The 12,286-nt window shown below is 38.1% G+C and overlaps 1 long non-coding RNA gene across 1 annotated transcript in view; it reads right to left on the bottom strand.

Annotated features, from left to right (window-relative positions):
• Positions 1–11,439, bottom strand: part of LOC112857636 (uncharacterized) — an 85,979-nt gene extending 74,540 nt beyond the window's left edge. The window contains exon 1 of the long non-coding RNA XR_015246302.1: positions 11,373–11,439. This is a non-coding gene — a long non-coding RNA (uncharacterized LOC112857636). The remainder of the gene's footprint in view (positions 1–11,372) is intronic.
• Between the last annotated feature and the right edge of the window lie 847 nt (positions 11,440–12,286).

Below are 12,286 nucleotides of genomic sequence, written 5' to 3'. Positions count from 1 at the left end.
TTCCTGTCATCTAATCCAACAGTGCTTTCTCATCTGCAATATGTTAATAAAAATAATAAAATATAACAATAGTTTTGAAAACACAACACAGAGTGCTTATGCTTACCATGTGCCAGAAATGCACATAGTGCATTTTTTAATGTGAATATATATTCACCCTTTTAAATGTGAATATATATTAATTTTTTTTTTTTTTTTTTTTTTTTATTTATTTTTGGGACAGAGAGAGACAGAGCATGAACGGGGGAGGGGCAGAGAGAGGGAGACACAGAATCGGAAACAGGCTCCAGGCTCTGAGCCATCAGCCCAGAGCCCGACGCGGGGCTCGAACTCACGGACCGTGAGATCGTGACCTGGCTGAAGTCGGACGCTTAACCGACTGCGCCACCCAGGCGCCCCTATATTAATTTTTTAATAAAAAAATTTTTTTGATAATGCAAAAGAGTGGTAAAGTAATTTCTAGCAAATTATGTAGCCATTTAAAAATAAGGAGGTAAAATATTAAACTATATCCATTATATAATATTAAGTGGAAAATCAAATTGCAGAACAAAATATGTAACATGATCTACATTAAAACTATGCATTAGATATACAAATAATAGCTCTCACTCTTCCCCTCTCTCTATACACACACATGCACAATTTGAAGTTTTACAAATCATGTGTTTATGTATCTACATAATTTAAGTTTTTCAATGAGCATTTAAAAATAAAATAAGTAGGGGGCGCCTGGGTGGCTCAGTCGGTTGAGCGGCTGACTTCAGCTCATGTCATGATCTCACGGTCTGTGAGTTCGAGCCCCGCGTCGGGCTCTGGGCTGATGGCTCGGAGCCTGGAGCCTGCTTCCAATTCTGTGTCTCCCTCTCTCTCTGCCCCTCCCCCGTTCATGCTCTGTCTCTCTCTGTCTCAAAAATAAATAAAAGTTAAAAAAAAAATTTTTTTTTAAATAAAATAAAATAAAAATAAAATAAGTAGGAGAAAATGACTATATAAAAATAAAGTGGGGGGGTGGTGCCTGGGTGGCTCAGTCCATTAAGTGTCTTACTCTTGATTTCAGCTCAGGTCACAATCTCTCACAGTCATGGGATTGAGCCCCATGCTGGGCTTCATGCTGGGGATGGAGCCTGCTTAGGATTCTCTCTCTCTTCCTCTCCCGCTGCCCCTCCCCCACTCATTTTTTTTTTTTACTCTCTCAATCAACAAATAAATAATGATTTTGACAAGCATAGCAGAACTGGCAATTTAAATAAATTATATTCATGAAAGTAAAACCTTGGCTAGATATTTTCCTTATTCCAATCACAATTGAAAAAAAAGATTTTTGATATACACTTTTAAGAACCGCCAACTAAACCAACATTGTGTTTTTCTAAATATCCCCAATGAGAGCATAGATTTCTAATTCGGGAATTTTTTTTTTTTAACTAGACAGTGGCATTTGTCATCGTGGCTGATGAATAAAATTGCTAATGAGCCTGGTTAATGCCGATATTAGCCAAAACCATCACAGACTTTTCTCTCATTCAAAGCACTATAATTTTTAAAGGATGTTTTATGGGTAACCGTTCATTCCTTTTATAGGATATAGAGACCTCAAAATGTTTCCAAAGTTTATTTCAAAATAATAAGCTTAATTATGTTTTATGGGAAGAAATCTGCATACTTACCAAAATTTCACTGCTCAGGTTCAGTTATTCTAGTTAGCTGCCAATTGGAATAAATTTCTAAAACTTTTCAATAATTTCATCAGTCCTAGAAGTTACTAGATAAACGCCTTACTTATCACTGTAGATTTTTCTTCTACCTTCTTTTAACAGTACATCTGTCATTTCATCTCTGCAAGTAACTTTTGAATATAAAGTGTTTTGCATATTTATAATGTATTCTTGCATTGGAATGAAAATAACCTTTTATTATTTTTGCCTATAATTACCATCACAATGAATAGCAGATCTTAAGAGTGCTGTTATTTCAAGTTGAAACCCAAGGCAGCAACACTCGCCACTTCCTTCCCCACCTCCAACATGTATCTGCATCTCTTTCATTCAATAGGAGGAAACTTCCTCTAGTCTGAGATTAATCTCTCAACCCTCTCTCAGAAACTTGTTCCACCATTTAGATCTGTTGATCATTAATATCAGCCCCTGTTTTCACCCAGCTTTTGCCCCTCAGTGTTTAAATAAGTCAAGTTTCTTCCATAGAATGTTGAAAGATAGAGACAGAGAGACAGAGACAGACACAGAGAGAGATAGAAGACCTCGATCCCTACATCTTCTTCTAGTTTCTGACCAATCATTTGCTTCCTACTTTAAAACAATCATAGTCTCAGGGTGCCTGGGTGACTCTGTCAGTTAAGCCTCTGACTTCAGCTTAGGTCATAATCTCCAAGTTCCTGAGTTCAATCCCCATGTCAGGCTCTGTGCTGACAGCTCAGAGCCTGGGGCCTGCTTCAGATTCTGTGTCTCCCTCTCTCTCTGCTCCTCCCCCACTTGCACTCTATCTCTCTCTCTTCTCTCAAAAATAAACATTAAAAAATTAAAAACATAAAATAAAGCAATCTTAGTGTCTTAAATTACCCACTTTCACATTCTTTTCAAGCCAGAGCACTTAGGGCTTGGCTCCAATCTCTCCAATGAAAGTTTCAGTGATAGCCACAAATGAATCCATTTGCTAACCCAAGGGATGATTTTCAGGCATCTTACCTGAATTTCTTGGCAGCATATATTTTGCCACTTTTCCCCACTCTTTGCTTGGAGCTTTTACTTTGCCTTTTGTGAAACCACACTCTTCCTGTTCTCCTTTTATCTGCAATTCCTTTTTGTGTATTTTGGAAACTCACCATTTAAACTTGATTCTCCACAGAATTTCATCCTGGGTTCCTCTCTCTTCTCGATCTATACACTTATCCTGATCATCTCTTCCTTGGTCAAGTCCTCAGTTAATATCTCTACCTTTTGGCATCCTAACCTTTGACTCTAAACAGGTCTTTGTCCCCTGAATGCCAGTTTTAACTCATCATGAGACTCCACAAACTCTCTTATCCTCTCTGCTCTCCCCTTTTGGCAAATGGCACTACTAGTTGCTAAAATAAAAAACATGGAGTCCTTCTAGAATTTTTCTCTCTACCTCATTTCCCATATCCATTGATCTTTAAGCCCTGCCAATTTTATTCATTAAGTGGTTCCTAACTATTACTTTAGGGATTTTTCCCTTCTTATTTAGATTCCTATAATAATCTCATTGGATCTGCCTTTAGTTTTATCTCTTCCAACATAACTTCCCCAACTCCATCATAACTTATAAAAAAATTGTTTAATGTTTATTTATTTTTGATAGACAGAGTGTGAACAGGGTAAGGACAGAGAGAGAGGGAAACACAGAATCTGAAGCAGGCTCCAGGCTCTGAGCTGTCAGCACAGAGCCCAACACAGGGCTTGAACCCACGAACTGTGAGATCATGACCTCAAGTTGGAGGCTTAACTGACTGAGCCACCCAGGCACACCATAAAAAACTTTCTAATACACAAATCAATAACTCCCCATCAACTCCTAGATAAAACCCAAACCTAAGGCTGTACAAAATCTGGCCCCTGCCTATCTTCCCAATCTTATCTTCTCTCTAAATGCCACGGGCGTCCAGGGCGCCTGGGTGGCGCAGTCGGTTAAGCGTCCGACTTCAGCCAGGTCACGATCTCGCGGTCCGTGAGTTTGAGCCCCGCGTCAGGCTCTGGGCTGATGGCTCAGAGCCTGGAGCCTGTTTCCGATTCTGTGTCTCCCTCTCTCTCTGCCCCTCCCCCGTTCATGCTCTGTCTCTCTCTGTCCCAAAAATAAACAAACATTGAAAAAAAAAAAAATTAAATGCCACAGGCGTCCTAAGATCTGGTCATACTCAACAACTTGTAATTTTGTGAACATACTATATTCTCTCTTTGCACACGGTCCCATTACTTTCTTCTTTCTTCTTAGCTTAATCATTTCTTCTTTGAAAACATCTCAGTATCACTTCTACCAAGATATATTTTATTAGAACTTCCTTAACCATATTACCCAGAATTAAAATAGGCAAACTTCCTGTGGGAAACCATAGATCTTTGCCTACATTTGTCACATCATATCTCTTGTTTGCAAGTTCCAAAACTAAACCCAAAACAGATTTAAAAATAGGGAAGGGGGAACTAAAGAGAATGCATTAAGTTAAAGTCAGTGGAAAGCCCAAGAAATAAATTTTAAAGCATATCTGAATATAGCAGCTTAACAAATGTCCTCAGGAGTCCATGTATTTTTCTCCATCTTTATTTTTCTATGTTGGCCTTACTCTCAAGTAGGCTATCACTGCATGGTGGCAAAGAAGGTCATCAGCTGCTTTCTTAAGATTTCCATGAAAAGTCCTAGGATAGTTTCTCATTGAACTAGCTATAGCCACTTGCCTATTTTACTGAACACTCACATTGGTTAGGACAAAGATAACCTGACTGACCAGGCGTAGGTCACATACCCACTCTTGGTGGTGGGGTATGGGATAGAATCAGCGTTCTCTAAAATATGAACTAAGAGAAATTAGTCCATCAAAAAGGTGATGGGCATAGAAGGGTATATAGTCTACTATAACCCTTGTCATACTATATTATTATAGTGGTTTATCTGCTCACTGATTTGTGAGACTTTTCAAGATATAGATTATGTTTTCAACTATGTAACCCAATTACAAAGTATACTCATATCGGTGTTCTTGTGAAAACTTCATGAAATAATGTATTTATAGCACCTATAATACTATCCAACCATAAAGAAAGAATAAAATCTTGCCATTTACAACAAAATGGGTGGACTTTGAGGAGATTATGCTCAGTGAAATAAATCAGACAGAAAAAGGCAAAAACCATATGATCTCACTTATATGTGGAATCTAAAAACACAAAATAAAAAAAAAAAAGCAGACAAAACAAGAACCAAGTCCATAGATACAAAGAATGGACTGGTGTATGCCTTAGGCAGGAGGAGGTGGGACAAATGAATGAAGGGTGTCAAAAGGTACAAACTTCCAGATATAAAATAAATAAGTTATGGGGACATAATATGTAGCATGGTGACTGTAGTTAATAATACTGTATTTTATATATAAAAGTTGTTAAGAGAATAAATCTTAAAAGTCCTCATCATAAGAAACAGTATTTTTGTAATGGTATGGTTATGATGTTAAGACACCATGGTGATCATTTTGCACAAAAACATTGAATCTTTATATTGGACACTTGAAAATAATATAGTGTTATATGTCAATTATATCTCAATAAAAAAGCATTTATCACATAGATATACAAAACAATAAATATTAGCTATCACTACTGGTATTATTGTTTCACATACAGAGTGAAACATGAAATAAGCTTTATCTGTATAGTCAATGTACAGAAAAGGCCCATATGCATGATTGTCATAAGAGAAAATATTTTCACTTTCAAATAACAGAAAGTCCACCTAAAAGTGAATTAAACTTAAGAGCACTTTTTATCTTACATAGCAAGGCATCTAGAAGCCACATGGCTATAAGGAGATGGTTAAATCTGTGGCTAAAATAAGTAATCAGGGATCCAGAGTACTGCCATCTTTTGGTTTTGTCATGCTCAGAGGCTGGGCTAGTTCATCGTCATAAGAGATTAATTAAGCTCCCAGCAACACATCCTCACTTACCAGTGACCTAGAGGTGGAAAAAGGAATATCTTTTTCCATGGATCTCTTTTTAAGAACAAAGAGTTTTCTTAGGATCCTTCCTTTCCCAAGCCAATTACTACTACATATCGTTGGTCAGAACTGGTCAGTGAGACCACTTCAATTCTCACGGACCAAGCAAGATGCTTTCAAAAGGAGGACAGTATGCTTTCTAACTTTTGGGACCCTGTCAGTATGAAGGCAGGGGTGCTGGTGAAAAATGATGTCTGTGCATTTTGCAGTTATTTCCAAAGTAATATGTGCTCATTGTTGCAATTCAATACATCTGCGTGTTTACAGTAAAATTACTATTCACCCCTTTTGGCTCCTAATTTTATCCTGTGGTATACACACAGTGAACAGTTGGTATGTTTCTTATTTGTTCATACAAAAATAGGATCATGTTGGTGAGTTGGCTCCCCAAAATTGAGACATGCTATATATATTCTAGAACATTTTCTTTCTAATAGGTGCATATTCCTTCCATAGTATACTGTGCCAGTTATCAGTTCATTGCCTTTCAGGTCCAAGACCACTCTTATTTGCCCTGTTTTATGATCCTGGATGCTATAAACATTTCTCCTTTGGGGCACCTGGGTGGCTCAGTCAGTTGAGCATCTGATTTTGGCTCAGGTCATTGTCTAGCGGTTCATGAGTTTGAGCCCCACATCAGGCTTGCTGCTATCAGCCTGTCAGTGCAGAGCCCACTTCAGTTCCTCTGTACCCCTCAACCCCGTCGTCTGCCTCTCTCCTGCTTGTGTTCTTCAAAAAAAAAAAATATATATATATATATATATTTTTTTTTTTTTTAATAAATAAATAAATAAACACTTTTCCTTTAACACCTGGCTCAATTTTAGGCTCTGTCAATAGAGGGTGCTGGAGAGACACCTCAAAGCCAGAGTTGGAAGAAGGAATTTTTCTTCCTGCTTCCTGAGTGCTGTTTTTGGCATGGCAGCCAGTTAGTGGACCTGGAAAAGGCCTAGTAGTGCTCATATCAGCACTGGGAGCTGCACATATCAGCATGGATGCTCCGTTAAGGTTTTCTGCCACCCTGAAGTTTTGGTCTAGTGACCAGTTGTAGTTCCCTCCGCAAGTTTCTTGCCATCAGCATGCTACATGTTCCTGTGGCAGCCTCACCCTCTCTACAGGTCTGAATCTCAGTCATGGGCAGAGAGAGGAGAGCTCTTTTAGATTCTTCTTTCCTTCTTCCCTCTTCTTCAGCCCAAAGAATAATAAATGTTTCATGCATCTGCTACTTCTCTACTTCTTACAGTTTTCTCTCCTTCTTTAACTGGTTAACCATTTTTCTCTGTTCAAATTACTGTTGTACTTTTTCTCTTCTCACTGGATTGTGACTGGTATGGATGAATATACTATAATTTAATTTAATCATACCCAGTGTATTCAATAGTTATGGTTTTGTTTGTATGTCCTGCTCTCCATTTATTATTTAATAAGTATTCATTGAGAACTTACTGTGTACCACATATTAATTTAAACACTAGGAATATTGTGGTAAGCAAGACTAATAAAGTCCTTACTTCATGGAGTTTACAGTCCAGAGCAAAGACTGAGATAATAAAAATAAATATAATATTCAAGATAGTGATAAATGCTGTGAAGAAAAAATATGAATGTTTAAGAGATTAGAGAGTAAAAATAAATCAAGGGATAGGGAACAATTGGGTAAGCAAGATCAAGAAGGCCTTCACTGAGGAGGTGGCATTTGAACAGAGATCCGAATGATGGGAAAGAGTTGACAACAAACATCCACTGTGGCTGGATCATGGTGTCAAAGGAGTAGAGTGATGTGTGGTGAGAAGTCAGCATATGATGCAAGGATACGTAGGTAATTGAAAGTTTGGATATCATTGTGAGGGTGATGGGAAGCCATTGGAATGTCTTTTTTAAAATTTATTTACATAATTTTTTTTTAATGAGACAGAGTGGGGGGGGACAGAGGGAGGGAGAAAGAGAGAGAGAGGAAAAGAGAGAGTGAGAGAAAGAGTGAGAGGAAGAGAGTGAGAAAAAGAGAGAGTGAGAAAAAGAGAGAGTGAGAGAAAGAGAGAGGGGGAGAGAGAGAATCTTAAGCAGGCTCCATGCCCAGCTTGGAGCCCAACATGGTACTCACTCTCATGACTGAGATCATGATCTGAGCTGAAATCAAGAGTCGGTTGCTTAACTGACTGAGGTAACCAGCCCCCACCCCTCCACTGGAATGTTTTAAACAGAGAAGTAAAACAACCTACTTTACGTCTTCAAAAGGCCACTTTGGCTGTTGTATACAAAATAAATTCTTCAAATTACTATGTTGTATGCTTGAAATGAATATAACATCATATGTCAACTATACCTCTAAAAAACAAACAAACAAAAAAAAAAGCATAAACTCTCTGCAGTCAAGAGTACAGACAGGTTATGCAAAGTTAGAGGCTATTACAATCATTCACACAGAGATATTGTTGACTTGGACCAAGATGTTAGCAATGGATGCTGTGAACAGTGAAAGAGAATGAATGTAAGATAGAGCCTGTAGATGTTGCAGATTGATTATATGTGGAGAATGAGAAGTGAGGAATTAGAGATAACTCCTAGGTTGGGGCCTAAGCAAATAGGTAGCTTATTTGGGCCCTCCATTAGCAATTCTCAAACTTTTTGGTTGCAGGACAATTTTCTATTTTTAAAAATTATTGGGTAATTTAAAAAATGCTTTTGTTTATGTGGGATACTTATATACATATGTGTATATGAAAAAAATTTACTTTTTACTACATTAAAATAAAAACAAATATTTAAAATATTTCTTACTAATTCATTTAAAATAGAAATAAGTCCATGACATATTGACATAAATACCATACTTTACGAAAAATACCACATTTGGGGGTATCTTGGGTGGCTCACTCAGTTAAGCGTCCAACTTTGGCTCAGGTCATGATCTCGTGATTTGTGAGTTCGAGCCCTGCATCAGGCTCTGCACTGGCGGTGTGGAGCTTGCCTGGGGTTCTCTCTCCATCTCCCTCTTTCTCTGCACCCACTCTCTAAAAATAAATAAATAAACTTTAAAAAATAATACCACATTTTTATGAAAAATATTCTCCACAAAAATGTTTGGTGAGAAGAGAGGCATTATTTTCTATTTTTCAAATCTCATTAAGGTCTGGCTTAATAAATGACAGTCATATTCTTAAATCACCTTCTTCATTCAATTTATTGTGATATATTGTTTGGTTGTGGTACACGAAGAAAACTGTGTCTCACAGTTTCTCACAGTGTCTCACAGTGTCTCACAGTTAGATATGCAGTTAGGAAGGGGAGAGTTATTTTAATACCCTTTTCAGATAATTGCAGATATTATTCTTTGATGTTACACTAAAACTTGATAAACGGTAGCTTCTGAAAGGTGAGCTGCAATACTCCATATCAATGAACTTTTCTTAGTGTTATATTAAAATCCATTGGTTTGCCTTGCGCTTTTAAAAAAAAATATTTATTTATTTATTTATTTATTTATTTATTTATTTTTTATTTTTTCATTTTTGAGACAGAGAGAGACAGAGCATGAACGGGAGAGGGGCAGAGAGAGAGAGAGACACAGAATCGGAAGCAGGCTCCAGGCTCTGAGCCATCAGCCCAGAGCCCGACGCGGGGCTCGAACTCACAGACCGCGAGATCGTGACCTGAGCTGAAGTCGGACGCTTAACCGACTGAGCCACCCAGGCGCCCCAATATTTATTTATTTTTGAGAAACAGAGAGACAGAGCATGAGTGAGGGAGAAGGAGTGAGAAAGGAAGACAGAATCTGAAGCAGGCTCTGGGCTCTAAGCTGTCAGCACAGAGCCTGACACAGGGCTCTGAACTCACAAACCATGAGATCTTGACCTGAGCGGAAGTCAAAGGCCTAAATGACTGAGCCACCCAGGTGCCCCTTGTCTTGCAGTTTTAATGGATCTTTTATCTATACATGATTTTAATCACATGTATGTCCAGGGTTCCCCAGACCACACTTTGAGAACAACTGAATCACAGAACATTATTCATTAACTTAACAAATATATATTAGGTTGTTACCCTATGTCAACACCATTCTATGAGGTAGAAATACAAAGAAATGATTGAACATGAACCCCCTTGCTTTCTTAGAACTCACAGTTTTGAGCATATTACCCTGGAGGGCTCTTGGCCCTTTAAAGATACCACCTAGGAGACAGTTCCCTTCTCAAACAAAAATATTTTGTATGCCAAAAAGTTAAAACCCCAAACCATACTAGGGAGTTCTTACTCTCTGAAGAAAAAGACAAATGGCACGTTCTCAGGTATGCAAGTAAATGTAAGGCAATAAAACATGTTTATACACATACTTCCTGTATTGCTTTATCACTTCCAGCATCATGATAAACCGCCCATATAGATTACTAACTCTGACCTCTTCACACATTACAGTCAGATGCCAACATCTTTCTTTCAAAAAATTCCAGTATCCCCTGTATCATCTCTAACCTTCTTTATTCTTCCAAGAATATTCATAATAAACTATTGCTTCATGAAGTGACCTCACACATCAACTCCTTGAACTCTGTATACATTAACAAAGCCAGAATGATGTGAGATTAGGGGAAATCCCATATACTATCTGTGGCTGAGCATTTCCTTAATCTTGCCAACTTTTTTTTTTTTTTTACTTTCATCAACACTATGATATAATTATAATGTTCAACTATCATTTAGCTTCCTGATCTGATATGAAGATGGATAGCTTAATCAGAACAATGGAAAAGTTGGTTTCAGGCCATAGTCCTTAAAATTTAGTTATGAGGGGTACCTGGGTGGCTCAGTCAGTTAAGCCTCTGACTTCCGCTCAGGTCATGATCTAATGGTTTGTGAGTTTGAGCCCCAGGTCGAGCTGTGCTGACAGCTCAGAGCGTGAAACTTGCTTCAGATTCTTTGTCTCCTTCTCTCTCTGCCCCTCTCCCCCACTCACACTCTGTCTGTCTCTCTCTCAAAAATAAATAAACATTATTTATTTATCTCTCTCTAGAGATAATAAACATTATTTCTCTCTCTCTAGAAGAGAGTGGGAATTTTCTTTGTGTTCACATTTACAAGTACTACATTTTCCACTTTATGTTTTAATTTTTATGTATTACATTTTATTTATTGTTTCAGTAATCTCTACACCCAATGTGGGGCTTGAACCCATGACACTGAGATCAAGAGTTCCACACTCTTCTGACTGAGCTCTACATTTTCTATTTTAATTAAAGCAAATGCTATATAAACATTTGTCAGGCTGGAAATAGGGAAGTCTAAATATGAGGAAATCGAGCGTCATAATTTTAACTGAAAAGTTCAGAGCTAAAAACTTATCTGGCAAGAAATCACACTAAAGATGGAAATGACAATTAAAATTGCTCATCTAGTTAAAGGATAATCATTAATAAACCACTGAAAAAATAATTTCAGTCCTTCATTTTAAAATGAAAGAACAGCTCCAGCTGTTAAAGGACTAAATGTGATAGTAAATATGAAACACCCAGGGCAGTTCCAGAACCTACTGTTATGCCCAGAATTTGTGATCCCCAAAGGCCACCAGGGAGCGGAGTCCGATGCAAAAGCAAAGAGCCTTTATTTGAGCTAGCTCGATTTCAATCCCCTACCTGCACCGACGCAGCAGTGAGATGCCGGAGAGAGAGGGAGGGTTTCAAAAGCACAAAGGTTTTATAGGGATCTAGGGGCGGTTGGTGGGGTAATGGTCGTGGCCTTAGCCGATTGGGTCAGAGTCCCGTTACGCAGGTCGCCAGGCGTGGTTTGAACAGGAAGTTTGAACTGGAAGTTTGAACGGGAAGTTTGAACGGGAAGTTTGAACGGGTGAGTGGGAAGTTACTCAGGGGGAGGAGGCGTGGTCTGAGGTTTGAGTGGGAATTTCTTTCTGTGGCCATGTTGGGGACATAGTCACTCAAGAAGGAGGATACAGAACAGGATGGGGACACAGAACAAAATGGAGTCGGCCAGCCTACGTCTGCTCTTTCACCTACTAGGACTCGACTAATGTTGATTCCTTTCCTTGCTCCCTTTCTGAACCTCTTCCAAGGATTATCCTTGGAATATACTCTTCTTGACTGGCTGAACAAAACAATAAATATCAATCATGCTGTTAATGATTCCAAGTGTTTTCAAAATGTTTTTCTCCATGCATTTCACTTTATCCAGTGAATATTTACTGAGTACATACTACAAGTCATGTCCTTCCAAGTCCTGGAGATACGGCTCTAAATATAACTGACACAGCATTTGAGTCTCATGGGGAAGATAAGCATCCATCAAATAATTATGGAAATAATTAATTATAATCATCTCTATTTCATACCTTTTCTCCTTAATTCTTCTCATCGAGAAATATACCATACACTTGGCTTATTTATCCAGCATATTGTCTGTCTTTCCCACTATAATGTCTGTTTTATTCCTTGCTGAATCCACCAAGATTAATGCTTCACATATAATAGACATTCAATGAAAATGTTGAGAGAAATGCATGAATTATAATTTTAATAATCACTCTGAAAAAGTT

This window comes from Puma concolor, chromosome E4, assembly GCF_028749965.1.
Source record: "Puma concolor isolate L17-30 chromosome E4, mPumCon1.1.hap2, whole genome shotgun sequence".
NCBI classification, from domain to species: domain Eukaryota; kingdom Metazoa; phylum Chordata; class Mammalia; order Carnivora; family Felidae; genus Puma; species Puma concolor.
Note: the sequence above shows the minus strand (reverse complement) of the source record. Positions and strands in the feature narration are given on the sequence as shown.